The sequence below is a fragment of the Pteropus medius genome, unplaced genomic scaffold (genome assembly GCF_902729225.1).
Source record: "Pteropus medius unplaced genomic scaffold, Ma_sr-lr_union100, whole genome shotgun sequence".
NCBI classification, from domain to species: Eukaryota; Metazoa; Chordata; class Mammalia; order Chiroptera; family Pteropodidae; genus Pteropus; species Pteropus medius.
Window position 1 is genome coordinate 1 of NW_024354532.1, and position 6,700 is coordinate 6,700.

Below are 6,700 nucleotides of genomic sequence, written 5' to 3' on the forward strand. Positions count from 1 at the left end.
GATGTGAGAACAGTCTGCATTTTCTTTTTGCTCCCAGCGGAGACATCCTTGGGAAGGATGGTTTATCTTCTTGCCCCAGACAGCTCTTCTCACGCTGTGTGTGTAGTGGGGTCAAGGGCATAGAAAATTGATCAAAGTGTTTCCAACTAAATTCAGCAACGGCTTCACTCAGGCTTTAGTCCCAACCTAAGTGTTAACAGAACTCAGGAAAGATGGGAGATCAGGCAGCCGTCGCAGGCACGCAGGGGACGGCCCAGCCCCAAGGACTTGCGGGCTGAGAAGGGGACCAGGAAGACGGCAGGACTGGGGGCAGGCACAGAGGGGGCCGTTCAGAAGCAGTAGTGCGGGTCTCCCCAGAACAGGCTGTCCCCCCAACGGAGCGGTCCTGCGGAGAAGGAACCCAGACAGGAAGAGAAGCCAGCTGGAGAGCAGCAGCAGCAGCCGCCCCAGGACAGAGGCTCCACAGGGGTCAGACAGAGGCCCCAGAGGCACAGAGTGGGCAGCGGTACCTGCTCCAGGGCTTCAGGGTGTAGCCTTCCCGCCAGGCTTCTGTCACTTTTCTCCAGACCTGGAGATGCATTTCCTCTCACAGTGCCCGGCCTTAGGGAAGTCCCTCGTCTGAGTGACCGGCCAGCCTTCTCAGCTGAGGCGCCACACCCTTCCTGCTTTGGCAGCAGGGGTGGGAGGGCCCTGGGGTGTGGCCTCCTCCAGCTCACACCCACCTTCTCTCCATCTCTGGGGCCCTCCCTCTGGGCAGAGCTCCCCCTCAGTGGCGACAGGCCCCTCTGGGCAGCAGGACCCACCCTTACTGCAAAGCGAAAGATAAAGTAAGGAGGGCAGGGAGAGGGGATGCGACAGGCCCTGAGGGTGACCACAGGACAGAGGCCCCACCCCCCTGGGGAGGGGCCGGCCGGAGCCCTCTCCACACCACCCTGCACCCAGCCCTGTGCCAGGCGCCCTCTCCCTCCTGCCCAGTGAGAGGAGGAGCAGGCTGGGCGAGCACTCCTGGGTTTTCCCCTGCTCTGCAGAAGGCAAGGGGCAGATGTGCTGTGAGTTCCTAGCTCTGTGCCGGGTCCTCTGCATCGTGCGTCCCCTCAGTGACTGCATGGCGAGCAGGAGGTGAGCATGCTCTGCTCTCTCTTCCTCTTCTTACTAGGACACATGTCTCCTCCTGGGGTCCCACCCTCGTGACCTCATCTAAACTTAACCACCCCCCAAACTCCCACCTCCAGACACCATCACACAGAGGGTTAGGCCTTCAACGTATGCATTCGGGGGACCCTAACATTCAGCCGGTGGCCCAGTGGGTTTCGCGGCTGCCTCGTCGCCCTGCAGCACAGCGGGCGGGGCTGCCCGACACCCAGGCTCCACGACCGCCTTCCCTGAGGTTATGGTCAGTGCTAGTGACCGGAAGCCCAGCGTGAGAGGGGGTTCGGCTGGGGCATCGCTGCCCTGAGCAGGACCGAGACCTTCTCGTGGGACTAGGAGGACAGGAGCCTGGGTGGGGAAGTGCGGGGTCCCCAGCAGATTAATTGATCGTGCGTATTAATGGGAAGACTCTCGGGAAGCTGCGGGGTGGGGGGCGCAGGCCCCGAGGGTTTCCTTTCCCCAGACGACCATGTCCCTCAGCGAGTGTGCTTCTCCCTCCCCACGGTCCACGGCACGACGGCTCCTGTCTGCGTCTCTCCGTAAAGGCTACCTGCCTCCTTGGGGGTCGTCCGCAGAGGTGGTACCCTTCGCATCTATCTCTCTGGCCATTTGCTCTTTTACTTGACATTATGCCATTCCCATCAGTGGATCCCACATGGGGACCCAGCTCTGACTGTCATTCAGGCTGCCGTCCCCCGTGTCGGCACTGAGCGACCATCTGTTCCTTTCCTCTGGGGGAGTCAGTCCGATAGCTCTCGCTTTCCCATCATCATGGACAGGAGTCACCTGTTGTGTTCTCGTGCGTCAGACCCTTAGGGAAGGGTCTAGAACAGAAAGAGCGGGCACACGGGGCGCGGATATCAACGCCCATCCCTGGCATTTGCTAAGCTTTTCCCAAAGCTCTCCGCCAGGGGAAAGAAAAGCGTCCCCATCCCCATGTCCCCACCGGAGCAGGTATTAGGGCCCTCGCGCGCTCTCGCCTGACGGGGTGTGAGCGCTCTCCCCCTGAGCTTTGCTTTCACATTTTCCTGATGTCCAGAGAGACCTCGTATCTTTTTATATTTTCTGTGCCTCCCGTTCTCCTCTGCTATAGAACTAACTGTTGGTCGAATCTTTTGCACATTTTTCTGCGAGGCAGTTTGTCTTTCCCTCTCGCTTTATAAGAATTGTTAGATATTCTGGATTGTGATCCTTTCCCAGTTACATAAGTGGCAAATGCTTAATGTGTGGCTCAATTCTTCGTCTCCTCATATATAGATGTATCATTTTTAATGTTTTCACAAGTATCGGATTTTCTGTGTATGTATGTGATATGACGTAGATATCTGATACTTAATTTCGGAATAGAATCGAGGAAGATGAAAGGCTCTGGGGAGATGCAGCAAAGCCAAGGGGCCTGGAGAGAGAAAAGTGAGGGAGGGAAGCGGGGAAGGGAGGAGGGCGGAGGGACTGGGGACAAAGCAGACAGGGAAGCTGAGAGCATGGGGGGGCAGAGGGAGGCTGCAGGAGCCCTGGAGAATGGGGTGACTCCAGAGCGGAGGTCTCCCCACGAACGTCAGGAAGGCCAGTGATGGGTGCAGCGGGAACCAGAGGGGCCTGTGGCGGCTCGCAGCAGGGCGCCTTCAGGCATCTGTGTAGCCAGGGCTCAAAGGCCCTCCCCGGGGGGTCCACGAAGTCTTCTTGGCATTTTGCAAACTCTGCAGTGGAAGAGGAGACGGTCAGATTCCACGCAGGAGCAGAGGCCACCCCGCCACATATGTTCCCCTCCAGTGCCTCGCCCTTACCCCAAATGTCCTCCCACATGGACGCCGAATCTGTCCCCACTGTCACAGTTCTAACCCAGGGTCTGCTCTGCACTCCCCGAGGACTGCCTGGGGAGTCCCCTCCAGGCAGCTGACCCTGGAAGCTTGGGCCCTCGGAGGTGCCCGCTCTGAGCAGGGTCTCAGCTCCCGCAGGTCTGCTGGGAGGTCTCTGGAGTAGTGTCAGGGCACAAAGTCCTCGGGCGGGGTCGCTGTGTTCAGTCAACAACGTGATCGCATGCAGATCTGGGCTCCAGGAAGGAAATGTCCCATTGGTCCGTGCGGCATCTGTGCACACCAGCTTCTCCAGAACGTTCCAGGAAGTGTGAAGGACATTCCACGCGGTGAGATTGCCCGAGGAAGAGGAGAAGGGAAGCGGGGAGCCGTGGGGTGCCTGAACCTGCAAGGTCTGGCTCAGCCTTCTGGAACCCTGTCCTTCCCCACAGAGAAGACAAGGCTGGTTGGGTCATTCACTGGTTCCCTCATCCGTTTCACGATGACCCGCTGACCACCCGCTTGTGGGTCACCAGTGGCCAGGAACCTGGGCTGCAGGGTGGGCCAGGTACTGTCCTGACATCAAGGAGATGACAGTCTGGACCCTTCGTCACCCCACCCTCTCCATCCCACAGACCCCTCCTATACATGCCTGTGGGACCAGCAATCCGGACTTATTCCCCAATCGAGGGGTGCACCCCTCCCCCCGAGACTGAGCTTTCCCAGCTGCACGCTGCCGGCATCCTTGGTCTAAATTAATGAAAGAAAAGGTGTACGATGAGAAAATCCCACTGAGAGCTTCTCGGCCCTGCTCATCGGGGTGTCCGTGCCTGTCCCTGTCTGAGGACATCCCTGTGCACCAAGACGAGCGTCACGCGCCAGTCGCTCCAGACAGCAGCACAGGAAAGCTCTGTGCCGCCCTCGTCCCATCTCCGGTTTGTGTACTGAAGGCTGAAGACCTCTGGAGGTGTCAGGCATCTGGAGTCCAGAGCGGGGGTGGCGGTGGGGGAGAGGAAAGCGCAGAGGCTCCCCTGGGGTTCTCGCAGGGCCTTGGTTGTCTCTGAGTCACCAACCACTGGGGACCAGCCAGAGAACCTTTTATTCCCCTTGACGGTGACCTCCAGGATTCTCTGCCCTGAATTTGGGTTGGTCCAGTTGGCCGCATCCCATTCTTTTCTCTGCTAGAGTTGGGGACACAGTCACCCCTGAGATCCAAGTCCTCACCTCTCCACCCTGCAGGCCCTCCTCTGTGGGACCACGGCCCCCAGCCCTCCCAGTCACGGGCCAGTCACTCATATTCTGTCCCCATGTCCACTGGGTTTCCCACTGCTTATCCCACAGGCACCTTCATCCCCCCAGTTTTCACCCTGAACCCCTCCTCTTTTAGGGAGCAGTGGGTGGCTAACGCGGGACCCTCTAACCGGGTGACTCTGCCCAACCAAGGCCCGGAAGGTGGAGCCTTCGTCCAATGCACCAACCGCAGTCACAGTGGGAACATTCCGGAGCAGTGGCCGTGACGGGGCTTCGGGCCAAACTCCAGCCCGCAGTGGCTCCTGTTCTCGCCTGACCAGAGACGCACCAAGATGCAGAGAACCCGGGACGTGGCGGGTCCCACAGCCCCTCACACTCTCCTGCTGGGGGAGAAACTCCAAGAAGGTTTTCATAAGGAAGTTTGTCCGTGTGAACCCAAAGCTGGGCTGTCCAATTCGTAGGGAAGTATCTGGAACCATCTGTCCAAAATGCCAGAGCATTTATAAAATTCAGTGTCGCAGTTTCATCGACGCCACCCAAAAATGTGGAAAGTACCTCAACGTGTTGCATTAAGGGATTGCTGATTGGCCGAATCAGGGGATTTCCGCACCCGGAACCCCCACTAGGCAGCCATTTGAACATAGGTGCATTCGTTTCAATATGGGAATGTTATGAATTCACTTATGATATATTTTTAAAACTTGGGGGAATATTTGTGGTGCGCTATGGAGGGGAAAGAAACCCCGACTCGGGGGCCACGGGACGGTTTCCAGTGCAGGACAGTTCATGATCTTGTGGCCTGAAGTCAGCCCTGTGTTCGTTCGTTTAATCCTTCAGCATGTGAGCTCAGTGCTGAGGCGCAGACAGGGTTAGTCAGTCAGCTGGGGTTACACAATAGGAGAAGGAGGAGGAAGTAGGAGCTGAACTCGCGAAATCTGTGCCCACAGCCCTTGTCTGTGACAGGTGCACTCTGTCATCTCTGGTGTAAAAATATCGGGCAGAAAAAAAAAATCAGGCAGAAGAAACACAAGAATGTTCTAAGGCTTACTTCGGAACCAGAAGTCAGGTGCGAAGGATTTCGCTGGATTCTGCTCCCACACAGGAGAGGCTATGGTGGGGGGGGGCTGGGGGCGGCAGGCAGGGTGGGGTGCGGGGTCGTGGTGGCCGTCCTGTGTCTATTTTTAAGTTGGCAGAAATGGGCACTTGGTGTTCACATAGTATCATATTGAAAAAAATATTTTCTATATTGAATATGTAATTCAACGGCATAAAACTCATTTTCATGGTATATTTATGACTTGAATGAGAGTAGTATAGACTGTAAATATTGGAAGGTTCTGTCTCTGAAATTAAAGGACAGGTTGGCTTCCTTTCTGAAAAGTAATAGTTTCCTAACCACAGAGCCTATAACTTCTGCTTCCTCCACATGGGAGCAGGCTTCCCGGTCACAGGCCGCTGTCCGCGCTCCGGCTGCCTGCCCCAAACACTTGCTGTGGGGCCCAGGCAGAGCTCGCAGACCCACCAGGCCCAGGAGATATTTGGCTGTGTCACCCTCCATCACATGCTATCTAAGTCCTTCTTTTATGATGTTCCCCTAAAACTTTGTTTTTTCAGGTTTTAAAAAAAAAGGCAAAAGCAACCAATGTGTGCTTCTATGGATTTCTATTAGATTTAAATATGATTTTAGTTTTGTCGTTTCTTATTCAATTTATTACAAAGCATTTCCTACGGGTTTTGTCCCTATACTCAATGGAAGGAGAAGATGTTCGTGTGAGGGTATATACACCATTACAAAATCAAAATGACAAAATAACAACAAAAAATGTCAAAAGACCCCAAACCAAGGCCAAAGTTGCGTCTTCTTTCTTGACAACCTCGGGCCTGCCCAACACGTCTCCTGTGACTTCCCATGGCCATTTCCACCGGGTTCCAGCATTCGCTTGTGCTTCCGTGTCCTGATCCATCACCTCTGACATCACTGTGACCAGTGAGCGTGAACCCCACTCCCTCGTCCCCACATCCCGCCTTGCCTTCAAGGCGATGTCACCGAGTTCGGACCCTCAACCCCTGCCCTCTTCCGTGTAGACTCTATGTCTCCCTGTGTCCACCAGTCTCCCTGGGCTCCCATCTTTGTCCAATGAAGACTTAAAGTCTCCTGTACTCCTCCCCAATCCCCACCTCCCAGATTCTCTCCTCCGAAGCTTCAGATTTTCATTTTGCATTTGGAACAACAAATATTCTGCTGTATTAAACACCCGTCATTTCCACAGTTCGAATCTAAAGGTGGCAGCTACTTGTCTCTGCAGAAGCAGGCAGAGATTCCCCTCCCTTTCATAGAGTTGCAGTGTCACTTCGGCAATGACACTTATGCATCTGGAAGCAAAGATGTTTAGTTGTCAACTACAGATTCCCCTTCTCTAGGCATTAGCTCATTTTTCCTTGACCAGTGATCATTGTTGTGAGCACTAACTGCCCACATGAAGGTACCTACAAAATAAAGGCATTTG